The sequence below is a fragment of the Crinia signifera genome, chromosome 9 (assembly GCF_055691185.1).
Source record: "Crinia signifera chromosome 9, ASM5569118v1, whole genome shotgun sequence".
Lineage (NCBI taxonomy): Eukaryota > Metazoa > Chordata > Amphibia > Anura > Myobatrachidae > Crinia > Crinia signifera.
The window spans coordinates 93,787,542-93,799,790 of NC_139225.1; positions in this window are offsets into that span (position 1 = coordinate 93,787,542).

Here is a 12,249-nt window from a genome sequence, read left to right on the forward strand (position 1 = left end):
TACATGCTGTTCGAATCTACTTATTGTTCGCTGCATCTCGATTACGGGTCCACGGGCAATACTTACATCTGAAATTCTGTGTCTAATGGGGCCTAAACATGTAGCGATTTTGCAATCCGTGTGTGGGGGCGATAGCGATATGTGTCCCAGAGCGGAGCTTTTACCCATCTAGATTTATACAGCATGCAGTATAAACCTAGTCAGATCGATTATGTTCTCACCGGAGAACACTGGCCCTGACAGATCACGCAGCGCTGTGTCTGGAGCGATCTACATTGCTAATATCGCTGGCACACATCGCTCCGTGTGTAGGCCCCATAACACAAGCGATATTACTGATCATTAGCAGCACCCACAATTACAGGGACCCAGATTAATATCCACATCTGGACTATGTATAGTATAGGCCCTGCCATTCATTAACGGCACCTGCTACTAGTGTGTCAGTGTGCAGCGCTCGCCTGACACATGCAGAAGTTTTTTTATTTTAAATATTGGAAACATGCCGGAGTAAGCAGAACCTATCCGCCTACTTCTGTGACATGACAAGTTGGAGAGAAGTTGGCTGGTTTGAGGAAAAGGTTCGCAGGTTGGCCGGTCTGATGAAAAAGTTGGTTAGGTGTGTGGTGTGGGGTGGTGTGTTGGTTGGACAGACAACAAGTTATGCTGGCCATACAACAGAAGTAGGCGGACAGGTTCTCCTACTCCTGCATGTTTTGAACATTTAAAACAATAAGACATTGACACACACACATACAAAGACACATGATGGACAGACAGATGCTGACAGGATGACAATAACATGCTGAAACACAGGTGCTGACAGACTTTGACACACTGGGGGGAGTGCTGCTACCGCTGATGACGGGTGGGCGCTGATTCCATTGATGATGGGGCACTAATGATGGTTAGATTGTGAAGGGGTGAAAGCGCATGGAGTGCTGACAAATTGGGTTGAGGAAGAAGTTTGCGGGTGCTACAATTGCTGGGGGTGGGGTCCAGCAATTTTGATTACAGGGTTGGAGGGGTGCGGTGAACCAGGCTGCCCCTCCTGCTGACAAGCAGCTCCCTGGAGGCTGTGACAGTGAAGTAGGCCGACACTGTTGGCTAGCGCTCACCAACTAACGGTTCAGTTGGGGAGTTAGCCAGACTGTTTGTCAGCATCTGGGAGAAAATGGCTGGTAATGGTTTGCTCTCACACACTGGACCGATTATTATTCAACTAGTTGCCAATGGACCTAAGATGAAGGCAGGTTATATGACATTAGCAGGGTATATGTGAAATTATATTGCATAAAGTGAGATGGTAGAGTGTGAGTATACTTTATATACAGTTTATCACCTCACTTATATGTGTATACATACACTCACACTGCTATCATTTCACTTATACCTGTATAATCTACACTATTCGGCTATTAACCCTTTGAGTGCAAACATCAGAGAGATGCTAAAAATACCAGCATCGCTCACATTTGTTATATAAATGTAAAAAAAAAAAAAGGGATTATATTTACTATATATAAAAGGTAAACACTGTAGTAGGGTCTCATGTGCAGATTATGTCATGATCAGTATGACATCACACACACTAACCACAGGATGTTTTGAGCTGTTGCCGTGGAATCCTTACTTCTCAGTACGAGTTGTTGGAAAGTGGATGCATTCCCTTTTTCAGAAAGAGAAAATATATAAAGAATATATTACAATGTCTGATTGGGAGGAGGAGCTTCCTCCCAATGTGATTCTCGTGAAAGAGGCCTGCGCTAAGAATCAGTTTATCAGCTGGACACGTGATCCTGTGAGACCAGCGAGGGTAACACCAGATTTGGGAGAGGAGCTTCCTCCCAATGTCATCTTAGTGAAAGAGGCCGTGGATAAAGTACCATTTGCCAAGTGGATACGTAACCACTCATGGATCTCACCAATAGAAACACCTGATGTGGAGACCATTCCTGGCAGAGTGACAGTTGTGAAAGAGGCCAGCGCTGAAAAGCGGTTCATCAACTGGACCCATGATCCTGTGATCCCATCAAAGAAAACATCTGATGTGGATGAGACAAGTCCTGGCCAAGTGATACTTGTGGAAGAGGCCGTGGCTAAAATACCATTTGCCAAGTGGATACGTTACCACTCATGGGTCCCACCAATAGAAACACCTCGTGTGGAGACCATTCCTGGGCAAGTGATACTTGTAAAAGAGGCCTGCGCTGAAAAGCGGTTCATCAACTGGACCCATGATCCTGTCATCCCATCAAAGAAAACACCTGATGTGGATGACACAAGTCCTGGCCAAGTGATACTTGTGGAAAAGACCTGTGCTGAAAAGAGGTTCATCAACTGCACATGTGATCTTGTAATCCCACAGATGGTACCATCATCAGTTGAGACGGCCTTAACCCCTAATATAATACCTGAGCCAGTAACAGCCAGCAGTGTAACATCTGATAAAGCTGCCAGGCCAGGGAAAGGAAAGTGCAGAAAGCGGATACTCAGGTGTCTGCGGTACATCTTCTGCTGCCGTCCAATTATAACTGAGGACTAATGAACTCTGCTCGCCGCTCCTGACCGGCCCCTCTGTGACCCTCTGTGTACCGACCCGGCTTGTTTTAATTGGATTCTGCTTCTGTCTCACCCTTGTCTGCCTGTTACAGTGATACCTGCGTACCAGATCCCCCTATACTATAATCTTTTCTGATTGAAATGGACATTGGGCTGGTACCTATGATGTACATTGTACAATAAATGTTATCCCTTTTTATGCCTTTATCTGCTTATCCATCCTATCAGTAAGCCAGGTGAAAGTGTGTGTGTGTCTGCAAACAGAGCAGGTTTAGCTGAAGAGGTAAAGTGACCCCGGCGTACCAGATGCCCGTGCTGGTAATATTCCCGATTGTATTGGACATTGGGCTCTTATCTATGCTGTATGATATAACACTACAACACACGGCACTAATTCAGCATTTCTGTTCAAAAAGATTTGTAAAAAGGAAAACTTTGCTATGTGTCAAGAGGAAATTGGAGGTGAGAGGAAATAATTACAGTGTCATAAACTGTTAGATTGGTAACAACAACAACAAAAAATGACTGTTGGTGCTAAAATGTTCACACTGATTCGGGGTCCCAGCAACCCACCTCATCCATAAATCTGACAAATTGTGCAGATTTATTCAGAACTTCCCATTCATCCTGCCTATCCCAATTTGCAGTCTGTAATTGTAATGGTCACAAAGGAATCCTGCACTCTTATTAGCTGAAACACTCACTACCCTGACCCAGGGAGCGCAAAACAAAATATATTATATATTAACAATTATGCACACAGAGGAATTGTGTGTATGGGGGAAATTAAAGCCCTGTACATACACATCGATTTGCTTTTGATTCGATGTTAGATTCGATTTTCTATTAGATCTGGCATTAGATCTTTCCATTCGATTTGGCATTAGATCTGTACTTTTGCATTAGATATCGAATTCGATATTCATTCATGGTACATTGAAAACATTTGATTTACTAGATCGAATTCGATATTTCCTTGGCTAAACAGTAGATTTTTCTGTTCGATTTTGTGAAAACGGGAGCGCGAATCGAATGTAGATCGAAAGTGACACAAAAAACATTAGATTTAGTTTAGGATTCGATTAGATTTTACTTCTATAAGCAAAATCGAATTGAAAATCGGTAAAAATAAAATAAAAAAAATCGATGCATGTGTACAGGGCTTTACTAAGATGGGAGTTCAATTTCATATGGGATGTCACTATGGGTAAGTGTTAGAATCTACTAATTTAGCATCTTCTAGAAGATAATAGATAGTACCTGATATACTCCCACCTTAGTAAATTCCCGCAATGACTTATTTTGTGTGTTCATAAATGACCTTACATAGTTATATATAGGGGGCTATTCTGATTCAATCGGAAAGCCACAATCACTCTTAGATGGACAAAACCATGTGGACTGCAGGTGGGGCAGATGTAACATGTGCAGATAGAGTTAGATTTGGGTGGGGGGGGGGTGTACTTCAAACTGATATCTATATTGCAGTGTAAAAATAAAGCAGCCAGTGTTTACCCTGCACAGAAACAATAAAAAACCCAAATCTATCTCTCAGAATAACTCCCATAGTTACATAGTTGATGATAGTTACATAGTTGATGAGGTTGAAAAAAAAAGCCATTAAGTTCAACCTATATTGGATCTTGTTGCCCTTCTCTGAACCCTTACTAGTTCCAAGATTTGTTTTTCTTATGGAGTAGTGTCCAGAACTGTACACTGTATTCTAGATGAGGCCCAACCAACAATTTAGGTAGTGGCAAAATGACACTGTCTTCCCTAGCCTCTGTGCCCCATTTTATGCATGCTAATACTGTATTAGCCATTGCAGCTGCTGGTTGACATTGAGCAGTAAAGCTGTGTACACCCGGGCTATAATCGCTGAGCGACCATATTGGCAGCGATTGGAGTGTGCACCGGCAAAAAAAATCACCGGGTGCGCGCTCCCGTTTTTAGCCCCCTTATGATCTCTGGTTGCAGGCTTGCTCCTGCGACCAGCTGATTCCCTCTACGGCTTTCAGTTTCATGGGACAAAAATCATTCAAAGCCCACTCACAAGTTCTTCAATATGATACTGGTCTCATGTAAATGGGTCAGTTGGTTCCAAAGATATAGCCGTTTGTTTAAAGGGGGGGTTCTCTCCCCCTCACACCAGAAAATGCAGGGACTAGGCTGGTGTAAAAGGGGCCAGCCCGGGAATGTCCCTGCACGATTCTGGGACCATACTCCCGGGTAAATCCCTGCATTTTCTGGTGTGAAATGGGTATTATTTCAAACATTATTTCAGCGGCGACCGAATCCTCTTCGCCGTAGTCCAGCTGTGCCTGAACATCTGAGAAAACAAGCAAGGGGGACCCCGAGGACCGGCCTCGGGACTGTATGTGGCTCTGCGCAGCAGCAGACCCCTCACTTGGGAGTGGCTCCCTCTCCATCATGGCAACAGCTGACCCCATATCCCTGAAGGCCCGCAAGAATTCTGAGCACCCTGGAACGGGCCTCCTTTGTGCCCCCTGAGACCATCCCCTAACTTTCTGGGTCCCCGCCGTCTCCCGGAGCAACGTATCCACAAGGGGCGCCGGAGCCTCAGCCACGGAGGACAGTGTTGCGTACAGCAGAGAGGGGTCAAAGGAGGGCGTGGAAACTTCAGCCATGGTTGCACCTCCAGACCCAGCCATGGATCCAGAGTGCACCCCGCCTGTGGAAGACGTATAGAAAGAAAAGAGTATGTCCATGTGTGATGCACCTGTTGAAACTCACACGAATAAAAAGTAACTTTTATTTGTCAATTTTAAGAAAGCGAAATATATAAAAAAAAAAACACATACAACAAATACACTCTGTGTTAAAAAACGGTGGCTCTCTGATCCTATGGGCGGTATAAATCTACCTTAAATTCAAATACAGAAATGGAGGGCCATAATATTTTTATAGTGTAATGTAATATCACAGTGTTGTATCACTGAATGGTTGGCCACAATCCCTAAATAGAGGCGCACTAAATGACGATACAAGATCAAAATAGAACGTATTGTTGGACAGGCAGTGTGAATAAATGGTGCATGAAGGTCTACCTGGGCTGCTGTTGAACACAATATGTATTCCTGACGTCTATCGACACAGGTGTCGTCGTTATAGGATTTCTCCTCCCAAACACAAATATAGGCTGGCAATTATCACAGTGCACTGTGTCAATGAGCGCCTGTCATGTATACGCCTAGTTGGGGGAAATAACTGTGTACCACAATTCCTGGTCCTAGTATGCGTCGACGCAAATGTCATCACCTAGGGTATGTCCCTTCTCCAACAAATATATAGGCTGGTGATTTAATCCTGCGCAATAAATATGCGGGTGCTTGTCACCTATAGGCCTAGTTGGGGGTGACAGCCTGGTGATAACTGTGTCGAGTTTTTTGGATGTCGACTTCCAAACAAATATAATCAGGCTAGTGATTGTCACAGTGCGCTGAATCAGTGTGCGCCTGTCATCATAAGGCCTAGTTTGGAATGACAGTTTGAGGTGTAAATTGTCGATAATGCAAATTAACTCAAGACACCTTTGGTGGCCACAGAAAGTTAACAGAAATTACTAAGTCTCTCCATTACCCAAGAAAAGGGAATAGTGTGGAGACAGGTATTAATGTTATGGCGACCGCTCATACAGATGAGTCAAATTTCATCTCTGCGGAGTGTAATTGGTCTAGTGATCAGATCTTGTGGACACAGTTGGTGTAATGTCGACACTTAGTGTCTGTAGTTTAGTTGCAGACAAATAATTGACATATACAAAAAAACAAAAAACACGTGTTATCCTGCCTCCCGTGAGGGTAGTCAAATCGGTACAGGGTCGGTTTTTAGTAATATTAAAATGTCGACAGAAAAGGTCGTCACTTTCAGGGTTGTCGACTTCCAAGCAACAACAGACAGGTGGATGATTATCACAGCGTGCTAAATCAGTATGTGTCTGTCACTGGTAAGCCTGGTTTTGGACTGACAGCCTAGGGTGTAACCAGTCACTGATAGTGATTAACTCAGAACACATGCGGTGGTCATAGAAAATTAACATAACTTTCTCAGTCTCTTAAATTACCCGAAAAAACGGGAATAGTGTGGAGACCAGTGATAATAGTGTTATGGTGACCACTCATAGAGATGAGTCAAATTTTATCTCAGTAAAGTATGGTTAGTCCAGTGATCAGGTGTTTGTGGACACAGTAGGTGTGATGTCGACACTTTGTGTCAGTAGTTTATTAGTAGACAAATACAGTTAAATTTCACATACACATCAAATACGTTTTATCCTGCGTACTGTGAGAGTACTGTAATCGGTACAGGGTCGGTTTTTGGTGGTAAAAATAAATAGATAAATGTCACATGTGCACCATATATGAAACTAACGTGGCAGATAGTACAAACCACCTCAATTAGCAGGTACACTATACGGGGTTGCTCGCATACAGATAACACTGTCTCCAAACTGTGTGGAGGAAGTATTCCAAAAAACCCTAAGTGCGGGTAATGGAAGTGTTATAATGCCCCAAGGACAAGTAATAAATGTCAGAGGGGTGGAAGGCAATTCCCACACTATCTTCTCTGTGAGCTAGTGTCTGATAATTCAAAGAGGTTGCTGCCACTGTTCTATAACACGCGTGAGGCTGTCCTCACACTGTCTGTCAGTGCGCCTCTAATAGGGGTTCCTGTAAGAAAAGTACATCAATCAAAATGCATCCTAGTAAATTTTAAGATCAGAGAGCGACACCGCTAGCCGGCGCACGCTTCGCAAACAGCTTTTTCAAGGCCTTGAAAAAGCTGTTTGCGAAGCGTGCGCCGGCTAGCGGTGTCGCTCTCTGATCTTAAAATTTACTAGGATGCATTTTGATTGATGTACTTTTCTTACAGGAACCCCTATTAGAGGCGCACTGACAGACAGTGTGAGGACAGCCTCACGCGTGTTATAGAACAGTGGCAGCAACCTCTTTGAATTATCAGACACTAGCTCACAGAGAAGATAGTGTGGGAATTGCCTTCCACCCCTCTGACATTTATTACTTGTCCTTGGGGCATTATAACACTTCCATTACCCGCACTTAGGGTTTTTTGGAATACTTCCTCCACACAGTTTGGAGACAGTGTTATCTGTATGCGAGCAACCCCGTATAGTGTACCTGCTAATTGAGGTGGTTTGTACTATCTGCCACGTTAGTTTCATATATGGTGCACATGTGACATTTATCTATTTATTTTTACCACCAAAAACCGACCCTGTACCGATTACAGTACTCTCACAGTACGCAGGATAAAACGTATTTGATGTGTATGTGAAATTTAACTGTATTTGTCTACTAATAAACTACTGACACAAAGTGTCGACATCACACCTACTGTGTCCACAAACACCTGATCACTGGACTAACCATACTTTACTGAGATAAAATTTGACTCATCTCTATGAGTGGTCACCATAACACTATTATCACTGGTCTCCACACTATTCCCGTTTTTTCGGGTAATTTAAGAGACTGAGAAAGTTATGTTAATTTTCTATGACCACCGCATGTGTTCTGAGTTAATCACTATCAGTGACTGGTTACACCCTAGGCTGTCAGTCCAAAACCAGGCTTACCAGTGACAGACACATACTGATTTAGCACGCTGTGATAATCATCCACCTGTCTGTTGTTGCTTGGAAGTCGACAACCCTGAAAGTGACGACCTTTTCTGTCGACATTTTAATATTACTAAAAACCGACCCTGTACCGATTTGACTACCCTCACGGGAGGCAGGATAACACGTGTTTTTTGTTTTTTTGTATATGTCAATTATTTGTCTGCAACTAAACTACAGACACTAAGTGTCGACATTACACCAACTGTGTCCACAAGATCTGATCACTAGACCAATTACACTCCGCAGAGATGAAATTTGACTCATCTGTATGAGCGGTCGCCATAACATTAATACCTGTCTCCACACTATTCCCTTTTCTTGGGTAATGGAGAGACTTAGTAATTTCTGTTAACTTTCTGTGGCCACCAAAGGTGTCTTGAGTTAATTTGCATTATCGACAATTTACACCTCAAACTGTCATTCCAAACTAGGCCTTATGATGACAGGCGCACACTGATTCAGCGCACTGTGACAATCACTAGCCTGATTATATTTGTTTGGAAGTCGACATCCAAAAAACTCGACACAGTTATCACCAGGCTGTCACCCCCAACTAGGCCTATAGGTGACAAGCACCCGCATATTTATTGCGCAGGATTAAATCACCAGCCTATATATTTGTTGGAGAAGGGACATACCCTAGGTGATGACATTTGCGTCGACGCATACTAGGACCAGGAATTGTGGTACACAGTTATTTCCCCCAACTAGGCGTATACATGACAGGCGCTCATTGACACAGTGCACTGTGATAATTGCCAGCCTATATTTGTGTTTGGGAGGAGAAATCCTATAACGACGACACCTGTGTCGATAGACGTCAGGAATACATATTGTGTTCAACAGCAGCCCAGGTAGACCTTCATGCACCATTTATTCACACTGCCTGTCCAACAATACGTTCTATTTTGATCTTGTATCGTCATTTAGTGCGCCTCTATTTAGGGATTGTGGCCAACCATTCAGTGATACAACACTGTGATATTACATTACACTATAAAAATATTATGGCCCTCCATTTCTGTATTTGAATTTAAGGTAGATTTATACCGCCCATAGGATCAGAGAGCCACCGTTTTTTAACACAGAGTGTATTTGTTGTATGTGTTTTTTTTTTTATATATTTCGCTTTCTTAAAATTGACAAATAAAAGTTACTTTTTATTCGTGTGAGTTTCAACAGGTGCATCACACATGGACATACTCTTTTCTTTCTATACGTGTTCCTATACCTTATGTCCAGTGGTAGCACACCTCCAATAACTATTGACATCTTTCCAGTCATTGTACCAACTGGGGGTCCACCTTTTTGCCTCTCATAGATGAGGATCCTGTGCGAATAGCCCAAGCTTTGTTTGTCCCGCCTGTGGAAGCCTGCCAACCCCCCCCCCCCCCCCCCGCAGTTGTTTGTCCCCTAGGTGGCAGCACCTCACAGCGGGCCCAGGACATGTAAACGCTGCCGCACTTTACCTGGCCCGCGCTGCCTGACCCCTAATGTACACAGCCATTGTGGTGCTCACCTCCAACATCGGGCCTTGCCGCCCCACAGAAATATGCAACGAGAATTTAAAAGATATTTAGATTCCTAATCTGCCCCTATCTTATCTGGCTACCACCACCTATCTGGCCCAGCCCCACATATTGATCATTTGGGGCCTGATTCAGATATTTATTCTCTCTTAACTGCACAGCTTTTAATAGAGACATTATGCATTTGCTCATATTTGTACGTTTTATGTTTTAAGTCTGGTATTATAGTTATAATTAAAAAAAAACTTTTTTAACATATCTCGTTAGTTTTATGTTAAATTTACTATAGATTAAGGGCCTATTTCAACAGTGATCAGTGTGAATACACTGGGGACCAATGGTGTGGCTATGTGCATGCGCGTATTTGCAGGGCCGCTGTATGAACGACTTTGGGGACTATCACACAAGGTCTATTCATGCCCCCACAGTGGAAAAAATGGGGGCGTGGCCTTGTGGAAGCGTCATGAGTATAGACCATCCCCCCCTCCCCCTTCTAGCTAGACCATGTCCCTCCTCCGCGGCCTGAAATTTGGAAGGTATGCAGCTAGGCAGCGCAGCCAAGGGGCTACGTAGTATGCAAGTGGTTGCATGCAGGGCAGGCTTGCCCTGTGTCGGGTTGCCCCAAATGCTTCCGCTGGGGGTTGTAGTTTTGTAATTTTTCTGTCTGTGAGCTTTACCACACCCGGTAATCACATTTTACTTTCACAGCCATGCTTTAACGTGAACTTTTTATGTAACTGAATAAATATCATTCATTCCTTATGTATGTGTGATTAGCTTGTGACAAGAACTATAGACCTGTTAATGATTGATTCTCTATGCCTTTTAGTCTATAGACTGACTATTACATCTCATGATCTGTGTAACATTATGCAGGAACATTTTTGAAGTAGGAGTAAATTAGAGGATAGAAATTAAAAATGAAACTTGCTCTATTTGTAAAGTCCTGGTTTTCAAAAAAGAAAATAAACAAAATAAAGACAGGCGCAGATTTGTGGCCACAGTTACAATGTGCACAAGCTTTTACTTGCTGGTCACTGGAAGTTCGTTGGTTCCCCATCAATGTTGGCCCTGACTAATAATATTTTGTACTCAGCCTCAATGGAATACATAGCTCACCTCCTTCCTGACACCGAAGCTGAATTCCATGCCACATGGGACCCATGATGCTCTACTTTTAATAGACAATTGCTCGGATTAAAGTGAGCCACAGTACACTATGGGGGTCATTCTATACCAGGGGCAGGGGTGCTGAGAGGGGGGCAGGTACAGTTTACCCGGGCCGAGCCTGTCAGGGGGGCCCTGGTTTGGACACACAGTTTTTTTTTATTTGGTGGCGAGTGCGCCGGTTCTGAGTGCGCCGGAGTCAGCTGTTCAGTGGCAGCATTGGGAGTGCGGATGTGGGCCAGTGTGGGGGCAGCATCATCACAGAGGTCCTTCTGTGTCGTTCCACTCTCCGACTCGAGGGCCTGCTGAGAGCCAGCCACATGACTTGGGAGTTTACCGTGGCTCAGCGACAGGAGGATACTTAGGGTAGATAGTCCCTAGGTGCCAGGAGGAACTGAGTCAGAGAGAGGCCACCTCCCATGGGAGTACCACCCACTCCGCAGAATCCAGCCCGCTCTGTTCCCCACGTTCCCATCCCAACCGCCACCAGCAGCAGCAGGTGCCAGTGCCATGTCTCCAGTCTAGCAGTCCCAGACCTGGTTCCCCACCTATGTCCAGGTCACTGTGTTCCAAGGTGGAAGGTGGGTGGCTGGTTGTTCTGTGTCTGCTGCCTCCCTCCATGCTGCTGGGGCTGAGATCCAACTCTGGAAGTCAGCATGTAACCCCTGGCAGAGAATGTTAACCCGTGGCAGAGCATGTAACTCCATGGCAACGAGCATGTTAACCCCTGGCAGAGCATGTTAACCCCTGGCAGAGCATGTAACCCCTGGCAGAGCAGGTTAATCCCATGGCAACGAGCATGTTGACCCCCTAATATGCAATGAGCATTACAGTGTGTGGAATAACATGTAATGGGCATAATGGCATGTGGTAAAATATGTACTAGGTATTACGGTGTATGGCATAATGTGTACTGCCCACTATGGTGTGTGGCATAAAGTCTAATGAGCATTATGGCATGTGGTATAATATGTAATGGATGTGTGACATGTGTAATAGGCATTATGGTGTAAATTTTTGTCCCCGTATCCACCTTAGAAGCAGTGGCGTAACAACAGGTCCGCAGAATGTGTGGGGAGCTCTCTTGGCGGCTCTGCACACACACGCCTGGGGGATATTGCAGCCATGGGTGGAACAGGAGGACAGTGTTTGAAAACCAGGACTAGCCCTCTGAAATTGGGACAGTTGGAAGGTATGCCGATGTAGCACTCTTACACAGGATAAAGGTGGCTGCCTGCACATGTTGAGGGCAACCACAAGATCTGACTGATCCGCATGTTCAAACCTCTCTCCAACCTTGACAAAGATAGCAGTGTCTATCGAAACGCG